The following is a 13,275-nucleotide window of genomic DNA, read 5'->3' on the forward strand; positions in this document are numbered from 1 at the left end:
TGGTCCTGGCTCACCTCCAACCACTGGTAGATCAGCTTTTGAATGCCTGCAGTTTGCCTACCAGGAGAACAGCGGAGTCGACGATGCTGTCATCTATCTGCTGAACAGAGCCTTCTCCCCTTTGGATAAGTATGGCAGCACTGTGAGGATCATGTTTTTTCATTTCTCAAGTGCCTTCAGCCCTCATTGCTGGGGAGAAGCCCCGTTCAGTGCAGGTTATCACTTCCATTGTATCCTGGATAATGGACTACCTGACCGGCAGACCACAGTTTGTGCAGCTTCAGAATCGTGTGTCGGACATGGCTATAAACAGCACTGGGGCCCCACAGGGGACTGTATTGGCTCCCTTCCTGTTTACCCTGTATAACTCAGACATTAGATACAACACTGAGTCATGTCATCTGCAGAAATTCTTTGATGACTCAGCAATAGTTGGGTGTATAAAGGGAGGACAGGAGGATGAATACTGGGCCCTGGTGGACGACTTTGTAAAATGGTGCAAGTTGAATCTTCTGCTGCTAAACATCAGTAAGACAAAGGAGATGGTGACGGACTTTAGGAAGACTAAACCTGCACCACTCCCTGATACTATTGATGGTGAAGACCTACAAGCACGTGGATGACAGACTTGAGTGGAGCACTAAAGCAGAGGCTGTGTGCAAGAAGGGCCAGAGTCACCTCTACTTCCTGAGGAGACTGAGGTCCTTTGGAGTGTGCGGGCCTCTCCTTCACATGTTCTACCAGTCTGTTGTCACCAGTACAATCTTCCATGTGGTAGTGTGCTGGGGCAATGACATCAGCACGGGTGATGCTAACAGGCTCAATAAACTGATTAGAAAAGCTGGCTCTGTTATAGGAGTCAAACTGGCCACACTGGGGGCTGTGGTAGAATATCATACCCAATGGAAAACCCTGGCAATTCTGGACAATGTTTCTCACCCTCTGCTGAAAAGAGGAGCGCTTTTAGTAATAGACTAAGGCAACTGTGCTGCTCCAAAAGCACTATATGAGGTCATCTTACCCTCAGCCATTAGGCTTGATAATGAGTTAACCTATAGCTGGGGAAGTGATGAACCCTCCCGTTGACTGTTTGAGATAACTTACTTTTTATTCTTTCATACTTCTCTTCTAATATTTATATATCTGTGCACTTGTAATGCTGCTGTGACACTGTAATTTCCTTTGGAGCCAATAAAGTATCTATCTATCTTACTGTTTATAAACTGTTAAAGAGTGAATATAACTAGTGAAGATAACTATGTGGTTCTGTTAGAGAATGACGGACAAGGGTGTTGACAAGGTTTATCTGTGTCCATATGAAAGCACATTTGCACCAGAGCTTGGTCTTCAGTTGTTTCGGTGTTCCGTGCCTGTGGATCAAGACATCCCTCTGCTAAGTCCATCTCTGCTGGTTTGAAATAACCATCCTAAATTACAAGTATTCCCACCCACAGTCATCTACTCAGCTGAGTTTGGGTGGTCTTTTCTTGGAGCAATCTATTCAGTCCCTTTCCTTAAGCATGAGAGATACCACAGATACTGGAAATCCAGGCAACACATACAAGCACTGAAGGAATACAGGACGTCAAACAGCATCTATTGGGGGAAATAAACAGTTAACATTTTAGGCTGAGACCCTTCATCAGAACTGGAAAGGAAGGGGGCAGAAGCCAGAATAAGGTGGGAGGAGGGGGAGTACAAGCTGGCAGATGGTAGGTGAGAGAGATGAAGGGAGCGAGGGGGAGGGCGATGAAGTAAGAAGTCCCATTTCCTTATTCTTTCTTTATAATACTGAAAGGTTTTAACTTACAAATACTTCTCTAGTTCCCTCCAGGAAACATAACTAAATCTGTTCCACTATATTTTCAGACTTGCATTCCAGATCATATATGCTCTTGTGTGAAGAAAAAAGGTGTTTGTTCAAGTCACCCAGCATCTTTTTCTTTTCACTCTGCATCTGTACCATTTGACTTCTGAAGTCTTAGGCAGCTAAAAGGTGCCCTCACTGGATGAAGGCAAATGTAACTGCACCTTGCTATTCATAGCATTTTCCAGTTTCCTGATTAAGGAGGTAAATAGGTTTTCTTTTTTTTTGTAGTTTATTTTTCATTGAATTTCATCATCAGACAAACATTTCCATAAGATGTATTTCAGATACAGTCTCTATATATATATCATATATTATCATATTTGTCACAAATCTCCAAATAATATTTATCTGAGGTACACACTTATAGAAAGGAGAGGAAAGAAAGAACAATCGAAAGAAGAAAACTGCGTACAGAGTGGGGAGTGATCTTTTTTCCAACATATTCATTGACTTCTGAGAATAAAATCTATGAGGTGTTATGTAGTTAAACCATTTTTCCAGTATGAATAAAATTGTTCCAACTTATGATTAACAGATGCTATTATCTTCTCCATTTTGTAAATGTCCATTGTAATTTCCATCCAAACATTTAAAGTTTGGCTCTCCTGAGATAACCACTTCCCGGTAAGGGTCTTTTTACCAGCCACCAGCAGTATATTCATTAAATATTTATCTCTTTTCAACCATTCTTGAGGTATATACCCAAAATATATGGTCTTACTCTCTAAGGGTATTTCGCATTTAAAGATGTCTTGTAGGGCATTATGTATCCCACTCAAATAGCCTTTGATAATGGGGCATTCCCAGAAAATATGATAATGGTTAACATTTTGATTTCCACAATTTCTCCAGCAAGCAGGGGGGTTGCTATTATAATTGGATTTCTGAGAGGGTGTAATAAAATATATTATCAAGTTTTTCCACCCGAATTCCCTCCACTTCTGTGAACTGGTACACTTCCATTGATACCTCCATATTATTGTCCAGTCTTCCTCAGATATTATTATCCCTCCTTCCTTCTCCCATTTTGTTTTAATGTATGAAGTCGAATGTGTTTTAAGATTTGACAAACCCTTATAAACACTTGAAATTATTCTATTACCTTTGTCTGAATGATATACTTTTCTTAATAGCTCTATCAGACATGTACTTGCCTTGGATACATTTTTAACTGTCCTATTAACATACTGTCACATCTGTACATACTGGTAAAAGTCCTGTTTTTCTAATAAGTGTTTCTCTTTGAGCATTTCAGAACTGAACAGTGTTCCTTCCTTCATTATAAGTTGCATTTGCATTCCTATTGAAACCCTTGTTAACCCCTCACTAACAGCCACGGGGCTCAGCAGTAAGAAAACCACCTTTCTCAAACTCCATGTGTCTAGGATCAGTATGACTTGAATCCCAGCAAAACTGTTAAGTTGGGTTGTCTTGACCACCCGAATCCCAATCTGTGCAAATACTGTGTAAGTACTGCCCTCATGCAATTAGCTGTCAGCAGGAAATAACAGCTTGTACAATTATAAAGAAAGTATATTTACAAATTTCAGTTTTATTGAACAGTGGTAGGGAAAAAAAATAAGAAGGACCCATTACAGTTAAGCCAGTCCAAATGTGCACATAAGTTGGAGCTCATCTTGAAGTTGTCTTTAACTCACACACTGGATCATGGTCTGTGTGAAAGCACACGCCACCTTCCGAAAGTCACTCGAAATCTATCTCGAACAAATGGGCTATCCCACAGGAGTATTGGAGCCATTCATCTCACAAAGCACCTTGTGCAACAGGGACGGCATCCTCACCCATCTCCCCTCCTGTCTCCTCCTAACCCCCACCAAAAAGACCTCGACCCACACCAGTGCCCATCACAGAAACCTCTCCACCCAGTTTTCTCAACCTTCTCCCAATTCCACCATCCTGATTGGCTGACGCAACATTCCCAAGTTGACCAACATAGCCCTTTATCTTTGGATGAAACCCACACATGCTAAAAGCAGAACAGACTGCTCTTACTGAACTACTAAAGTGAAATACCTACAGCAGAGCAGTAAAAAAAAATCTTAATCGGGACACTACAAATACATTGAAATTAGCTTTTATTTTCCTCCTCTCTAATTGGTGCAGGGGATAAATTTTCCAATATCATGACTCAATTTTAATTCAGCCACCAAGATACTGGTTGCATTTGCTGAATGCTGGTGAGCATATGGATCTCTTGGCTGCGTAAGTCTGGGGAAGACATGCTCTGGTCCCAGCAAACCAGTGAGATTGAGACTGCTCTCCCACCCCAAACCCTGGCTCGTGTGATGTTGTGTAATTTGCTGCCCTGTTACAACTCAGTGCCAAGAAAATACAGACAGCACACTACATACCTTTAAAGGAATTAGATTTATGAATCTTAACTGAAAGGTTAGTAAAGAAAAGAACATAAAACAAAGGGGCCCATTATAATTAAACAGTCAAGTGTGCACAAGTTGGAGCTCAACTCTTCCAAAGGTCATACATATTCACCAATCCTCAGTAGACCGCAGCACTTTGCTCCGTTGAATCACAGTTCCCCACTGGGTCGAATCCTATGACCGGTTCTCTCCAACGTCTTCTCGCTTTGTCTCTCGCCAATCAAAGGACCCAATGCACCCTGGTGTCGGGCATACAACACAAAAATACACTCCCCTCATTGGATGGCTCACATTCTAAATTACCCATTATATCTCTAACCATAACCCAAACATGGAAAGACCATTATGTTAGCAGTGAAAACTTTCCCAGGTGTTATACATAGAAACAAGACTTTTAGCCCGTCTTCCATGCCAAACTGTTATTCTACCCAGACCCATTGACCCGCACCTGGACCATAGCCCTCTATATCCTTGCCACCCATGTACTTATCCAAATTTCTGTTAAATATTGAAATCAAACCCACATCCACCTCAGCTCAACATACCTTTGCTCATTGCAGCCAAAAAGTTTTATTTTAACTTCATCAGTCCACAGGACTTGTTTCCAAAATGCATCAGGCTTGTTTAGATGTTCCTTTGAACCTTTTGAATAGAACTTTTTGGCCGCATGAGCAAAGGTATGTTTGGAGAAGGAAGGGTGCAGAATTTCATGAAAAGAACCCCTCTCCAACTGTTAAGCACGGAGGTGGATCGATCATGCTTTGGGCTTGTGTTGCAGCCAGTGGCACTGGGAACATTTACTGGTAGAGGGAAGAATGAATTCAATTAAATACCAGCAAATTCTGGAAGCAAACATCACACTGTCTGTAAAAAAAGCCGAAGATGAAAAGAGGATGGCTGCTACAACAGGATAATGATCCTGAACACACCTCAAAATCCACAATGGACTACCTCAAGAGACACAAGCTGAAGGTTTTGCCATGGCCCTCACAGTCCCCTGACCTAAACATCATCGAGAATCTGTGGATAGACCTCAGAAGAGCAGTGCATGCAAGACGGCCCAAGAATCTCACAGAACTAGAAGCCTTTTGCAAGGAAGAATGGGCGAAAAATCCCCCAAACAAGAATTGAAAGACCCTTAGCTGGCTACAAAAAGCATTTACAAGCTGTGATACTTGCCAAAGGGGGTGTTACTAAGTACTGCCATGCAGGGTGCCCAAACTTTTGCTTCAGGCCCTTTTCCTTTTTTGTTATTTTGAAACTGTAAAAGACGGAAATAAGAAAAGTTTTCTTGCTTAAAATATTAAAGAAATGTGTCATCTTTAACTTTATGCCTTTTGAAAATTGGTTCATTTTTACTTGCTTAGCTATTCACAGTAGCGGAAATTTTGACCGGGGTGCCCAAACTTTTGCATGCCTCTATATATACTGTTTGATAATAAATTTATTTTAAACGTTGAGCATAGCTCAGTGAAAGTGACAACACAGGTAGACAGAGTAGTGAAGGACGCATTTGGTATGCTTGCCTTCATAGCCTTGACATTCAGTTATGAGGATTGAAACGTCATGTTGCATATGTACAAAACATTGGTGAGACTGCACTTTGCGTAATTTGTACAGTTCTGATTATTGTGTATTTAATGTTTCAGTAACACGAGTAATATAGTAAATATATTGTTTGATTAAACATTCTTGTTTGTTAAATGATTCATTAAGGGTTATGTGTAAAAAAAATGTGAATTGCATGCGTCATGATACTACCACGTGATACGTGCGTGTCTTTCATAAAAGTAAAAGTGAATGTACATGAGTTATCTACTGGCTCCTGTGCTTTCCCTTGAATTAGTTTTATGTTTTTTGAGTTACAAAATGTAACAGTGGTGACAAATAAGTTTTGAACGAACCTGAGATGACAACCTAACTGTTGAAATACAGTGAGAAATGGTCAAGTTTAAAAAAAAAACAGCATGTTTTTATTTCTTCAGAGCAGCCCATTTTCTTCACAAAAGGAGAGATGATTGAGTTAAGAAAAAGGCAGAAAATTTAAGAATTCACAGGTTCATAAACAACGAGTACCGAATGATAATAATCATAAATAAAGAAAAAAAAGAGCAGAAATATCTGGCTACATTGAAAAGATAGAAGCATTTATTTGCACAATGGATAACTTGCTCATGTATAGCAAGCAAATTGTGCGGTATATTGAAGCAAATGAAATAGCCAATGAGAAATGAATGTCAATTTTGCTGAATACATTGGATTTAAAGACATGCAGTTTGCTTAGAACTCTAACTGCTACAATCAAACCTACTGAAATGAGCATTGCTGATATTATGACAGTAATGCAAGAACATTTAAAACCAAAACCATTGTTGATTGCAAAATGCTTTAGGTTTCATAAGTGGAATCAAAAGGAAGGGGGACTCCATTTTAGCGTACATGGCTGAATTGAGGAAGTTATCTAAACATTGTCAGATCCATGATGGCCTTAACAAAGCACTGTGAGGTTGTTTACTTTGTGGAATCATACAAAAAAGCATTCAAAACAGTTCCTAACTGAAGCACAATGTGTGTTTAAAAGAGCAGCTGAAATAGATGTATCAATGGGAAAGCAGTCAAAGATGTAATTGAGTTGCCGTCAGGAATGAAAGTGAGGGTGAATAAAATTGCAACCTCCAAACAGAAACTACCCTAGCAGAACAAATTGGGTTATTACTGTGCCAGGTTCTCTCATATACCAGGCCAATGCAAGCTTAAAGACAATACTTAAAGAAAATGAAACAAAGTAGACACATAGAAAGAGCATGTTAGGCAGACAAAAATAAATGGATCACACAGGGAAGAGAAAAAAGATTAAAAAGTCAAGCTGCAAAAAGAGCACTAATCTGCATGCTGTTGATTAAAAATCTGATAATGATGAGAGTGACACAGGATTGTATAGCCTTCGGATTTACAATGTGAAAACTAACAATAGAGAAGCAATATGGCTTACACCAGATGTGAACAGCAAGTTAATTAAAATGGAATTGGACACTGGCTTGGCTGTTTCAGTCATTCCATAAAATGAGTTTGAATGATATTTCAAAGATACTAAGCTGAAGCCTGTAGATATACAACTAAGAACCTATATGAGGGAGAAGATCATACCTGTGGATATGACATTTGTAACAGTGAAATAAGTCACATTAGGTTTGTATGTGGTTTAAAAAAACAAACAGGAGGACCAGTATTGTGGGGATGTGATTGGCTGATACAACTGCAACTTGATTGGAGATCCATCCACATCCCCTGAATTAGAATTAACTGAAAGTGATTTAAGAAAAATACTGGATGATGCCACAGCATGTTCAAGGATGGCATGTGGAAACCTCAAAGATATCAAGGGTAAGAAGGTATTAAAAGAAAATGCCACACCCAAGTTTTGCAAAGCCCATCTGGTTCCTTATACCATCAATGATAAAGTAGCCAGGGAGCAAGATCCATGGAGAGTGAAGGAATTCTTTCCAAGCTTGAGTGAAGCACATGGGCAACACTAATGGTTCCAGTAGCCAAAATAACCAGGTCTGTCGGCATATGTGGTGAATTTAAGGTCAACATCAACCCTGTATTGAAAGTACATCAATACTCTCTGCAACACACACAAAGTACTGGTGGAACGCAGTAGGCCAGACAGCAACCATAAGACGAAACACAGATGACATTTTGGGCCAAGACCCTTCGTCAGGATTGAGGATATCTTTGCAAACCTTTCTGGAGGGAAACATTTCAGCAAAGTGGACTTAGCTGAGGCCTAGCTACAGATGGGAATGGAAGGAGAGTCCAAAGTGTTTCTCACCATAAACACTCACAAAGGGATTTATTGCTATAATGGGCTTATTTCTAGAGTAGCATTGGCACCTGCACTCTGGCAGAAAGCTATGGATCAGGTGCTGCAAGGCTGCCCAAGCACGCAGTGTTATCTGCATGACATCATTGTTACCATTAAGGATGCCAAGGAACATCTTCAAGATGTCAGGACAGTTGATAAAGATTAGAAGATTATGGACTCAGGGCATGACATAACAAATGTGAATTCTTTAAACCAATTCTCACTTAACGTGGCCACATATTTGACGCACAAGGATTACACAAGTGTGTTGAGAAGATTCAAGCAGTGTGTGTGCCAAGGCCAATCGTGGTTCTTTTTAGAAAAGACCTGGCTACTGTGCTCATCCACTGAATTCACTTCTATAGATTGGGAAGAAATGGCAATGGACAAAGGAATGTGAATTTGCTTTCAAAAAGGTAAAGGAAATGTCGACGTCAGACACTGTACTCACACATTACGATCCACATCATTCAATGAAGCTTGCTATGCACTGTTCGGGATGCCAGCACGTCCAGGTGAAAGGTGTCCAGAGTTGTCAGAGCCCCTCCTGCAGTCACACAGACAACTTCTACAATCACCATGGAGGATGCCCCAGAACCTGGGATTGTTTCTCAGCCACCAGTCTCCCATGCCAAGCAGAGTGACACCCACCCTCCTTGTCAGGAAAGACATTATCCCAGAAAAGTAAGAAGTCCTCTACCAGCAATTGAATGTTTTGTGTACTGTGAGATGAAGTTTATAGCTGAACAGGGAGGAGTGTTGTGTATTTAGTATTTCAGTAATATTTGGGTAATATTGTAAGTATATTGTTTGATTAAGCATTTTTGTTTGTTAAATGATTCATTATGGGTTATGCATACATTATGTGATTTGCATACACCATGACACTACCATGTGATACTTGCACAACACGCTTAAAAGTAAAATCAAACGTGTATGAGTTATCTCCTGGCTCCCATGTTTTCCTTTGGATTGGTTTTATGTTTTGGAGTTACCAAACATAACACTGATCACTGCACTGGAGGAAGGATGTAGAAGCAATAGAGAGAGTGCAAAAGAAATTCACCAGGATGCTGCCTGGAGTGGAGGGTTGTGGCTTGCTGGAGAGATTGAATAGACTGGGTTTATCATCACTGGAACATAGGAGGATGAGGGGTGTTCTTTTTGAGATTTGTAAAATTATGAACGACACAGAGAGGATAGATGGAGTTTCTTTTTTCCTGGATAGGGGAGTCTAGAACCCGCAGATATGAATTTCAGGTGAGAATGGAGAAATCTAAAGGAGGTCTGAGGGGTAGATATTTTTCATACCATGGCTTTCTGCAACAAGCTGTCAGAGGGAGTGATAGAGGAAGAAACAAGTGGAATATTTAAGAACATTTAGAGTGACAAAGCTAATTAGCCTGGAAATGGTTCACATCAGCATGGGTTATGTGAGTTGATAGGGCCAATTTCTGTTTTCTATATTTCTAATATTCTGTGACTCTATGATACCTTGTCTTGTCCCTTCACCAATGCACTTTGCCACTGTTCTATCCAAAAGCAGCCTGAAATATTCCTTCCTTTCCATCGACCTGTATGATCATCAAGTTTCAATATCATGTTTCCTATGTTAAAGGGTGAATTGTTAATGTACATCTCGAATAGCAAAGGACCCTTTTCTAGAAGGACAAAGAGGCAGGTAACGATACATAAGATATGTGGATACTATTCTTCAAGTTACCTTGATGATTAAGCCTTATCCCACTGCCTGTCCTGCTTTGAAAGTCAATGGAGATGTCTGTTATTGTTAACCTTGGGTGACGGTGAGCATTCGGACTGCAGAGTAACTTTAACCACTCTCAAGGTAAACGAGTCAATCTATTACATGTTCCACCTAATGCAACATGATGCTAGTAAAGTCAGTTGAAGTCCAGAAATAGCTATGCAAAACAATTCTACCAATAATGAACTTGGAAAAAAAGGAGCGAGTATTTAGTGAGATCTGCGTTAACAAATGAAATATTCTGAACCCTTCTCTTGCTAGTCATGTCCCAAATCTTTTCACATTTGGACAAATACAGGAAGGGTTCAGCACAGGAGTGAATCCAAATTAAGATTGGATTTGGCCACTGGGTTCCCAGATCTGCTCTGCCATTTGATAAGGTTATGGCTGATCTGAATGAAATCTCAACTCCATATTTCTGTTTACCCATAGCAACCTTTTACTCCTTTGCTAATACAGAACTGTACAGCATAGGAACAGGGCTGTTAGCCCACAATGTCTGTACTGAACATGATGCCAAATTAAACAATATCTCTTCTGCCTTCAGATGATCTATATTCAACCATTCTCGGCCAATTCACATGACAATCGAAAAGCCTCTTAAAGACCACTATTGTCTCTGCTTTCACTACTACCTCTAGCAACTCATTTTAAAAAATTATTTAGAGTTACAGCACAGAATGGGCCCCTCTAGCCCTCTGAGTCACACTGCCCAGCAACCCCTGATTTAACTCCAGCCTAATCACAGGACAATTTACAATGCATAAATAACCTAACCATCTTTGGACTGTGGGAAGAAATTGGAGCACTGGAAGGACACCCATGTATTCCACAGGGAAGACATACAGACTCTTGATAGAGGATGCTGGGATTGAACTCTAAACTCTGACATCCCGAGTTGTAATAATAGTGCCCTAATCGCTACACTACCATAGCACCTAGCACATTTTTTTTGTTTAAAAAAAGCTTACCTGCACAGGCACATATCCTTTAAATTCCATTTTTGACACCTTAAATGCATATCCTCCAGTATTTAACATTTCTGGTGTGGGGGAGAATAATTCTGTCTACCCTTACAGTAAATCTTACAGTTTTATCAGCTTTTCTCAAGTCTCCCCTTTATCACTCTGAAAAAAAAACCCCAAGCTTGTCCAACCTCTCCTTGTAGCTCAAACCCTCTAATCCTGGTAAACCTGTTCTGTACACTTTCTAAAGCGTCCACATCCTTCCAAAACTGCACACAATATTCCAGGTGCAGGTTTATGTATCTACAACTTGACTTCCTGATTCTTAATTCTTTTCTTGTGGAGAATGAGATTTTTTTGAGGAAGAGTGTTTGGGCAGATTATCAGGGGAAGGCAAGCCCTGGATACAGTTTGGCAACAGCCTCTAAATAAGGCTATAAGAAACTGTGGTGTAGTAGCAATGGGAAAGAGCCACATTTCACAAGCATTAAAGGATTGTCCCACATGACAGTAAGCAATAGAAAATCTCTCTCTTAAACATCTGTATTTCAAGGACAACAGAGCACCAGCACAGTCCAGGAATAGTGTCCAGGGGCTGGGTAAGTGCTGTCTGAATATATTCCTTCAAGGCCACTTGCATTGATGCAGAATGCTGGAAATATAGCACCTGTTTTCTGTTGTAAATCTGAAGTCTCCTAAAGTCTACCGAGCTCTTTTCATTGTGACATCCCTTGCTATGTGAAAGATTCTGGCAGAAACTGATTGCTCTTATCAGTGGCATTGTTCTGCAATATCTTGGACTGTATTCACTGCTGGACTCATTAGTTCTTTTTATAGCGTGCCAGTCAGCAAGAATAGCAGAAACTGAGAAAGACAAGAATTGTCAAACAGCCAGTCAGTGCTTATGGAGTGAGCTAAGGTTCAAGCCAATGACCATTCATGTGGAGTGATGGACCAGAGGAGACCATTGGCTGCCCAGGCACAGACTCTGGGGATGTAGGTTCCCACTGGGGAATCTGCTGTGAAGAAATGTCCATCCCCATCGCACAGACTTTCCAGCACAGTAGCAGTCTACCACTCTCATAATGATGTTTCCTGGAGGAACAATAAGTCAGTCTCCTCAGAAAGTAGAGGCGACTCTGGCCCTTCTTGTACACTGCCTCTGTGTTGGTGCTCCACTCAAGTCTGTCATCCAGGTGCACCCCAGGTCCCCACCATCAATAGTAACAGCAGTGGTGCAGGCTTCATCTTCCTAGAGTCCATTAGCATCTCCTTTGTCTTAGTGATGCTGAGCTGCAGATTATTCAGTTTGCAACATTTGACAAACATTGTATTAATCCTGTTTGTCCACATTAGGCCTGTACCCTGCTATGCCTTCCTTTTTTTAAATCCGAGTGTCTGTCCAAACTTATTTTAAATGTTGTTGCTGTAGCTGCCTCTATCATCTGCTCCAGTAACTTCATCTTAAATCGATTCCCTCTAGTTCCAGACTTCCCTGCCCTGGGAAAAGAAGATAGTGACTATCCTATCCACCCCGCTCATCGTTTTATAAACCTCTATAAGATCATCCTTCAGCCTACTGTGTTCTAATAAGAATAAACCCAATCTATTAATATCTCCTTATAAGTAGAGCGGGTTGGCGCGTGGCCAAGTGGTTAAGGCATTTGTCTAGTGATTTGAAGGTTGTTAGTTCGATCTTTGGCTGAGGCAGCGTGTTGTGTCCTTGAGAAAGGCACTTAACCACACATTGCTCTGCGACGACACCGATGCCAAGCAGTATGGGTCCTAATTCCCTTCCCTTGGACAACATCGGTGGCGTGGAGAGGCGAGACTTGCAGCATGGGCAACTGCTGGTCTTCCATACAACCTTGCCCAGGCCTATGCCCTGGAAACCTTCCTAGGTGCAAATCCATGGTCTCATGAGACTAATGGATGCCTATAATATATAATAAGTAGAACACTTCATTCCAGTCAACATCCTGATGAATGTTTTCTGCACTCTCTTAATCACTTTGTTCATATACTGTGGTGACTAGAGCCGTAGATTCATAGAGCACTTGTAGCTTGGATATAGACCCTTTGGTGTAATGAGTCCATGCTGACCACCTGTCTATTCCGATTTCCTGTGTTTGGCCAAGATTGCTTTTAGCCCTGTCCCTGCATGTACTTATCCAAGTGCTTCTTAAACAATACTATTGTCCCTCTCTCAACCAGTTCTTCTGGCATCTTGTTCCATGTGGTCACCAGCCCCTCAAATCTCCCTTAAATTTTCCCCCTCTCACACTAAATCCATGGCCCTGGTTTTTGGCTCTGCTACCCTGGGAAAAAAGACCGCCGTCCACCTTATCTATGCACCTTGTAATTTTATAAATTTCTATAAGATCACCCCTCATTCTCCTACATCTCAA

The 13,275-nt window shown here is 40.9% G+C and overlaps 1 protein-coding gene across 1 annotated transcript in view; it reads left to right on the top strand.

Moving 5' to 3' along the window:
- LOC134356672 (copine-9-like) overlaps positions 1–13,275 on the top strand; it is a 585,942-nt gene that overhangs the window by 18,198 nt on the left and 554,469 nt on the right. The gene's annotated exons all lie outside the window — the stretch shown is intronic.

The sequence above is a fragment of the Mobula hypostoma genome, chromosome 15, assembly GCF_963921235.1.
Source record: "Mobula hypostoma chromosome 15, sMobHyp1.1, whole genome shotgun sequence".
Lineage (NCBI taxonomy): Eukaryota > Metazoa > Chordata > Chondrichthyes > Myliobatiformes > Myliobatidae > Mobula > Mobula hypostoma.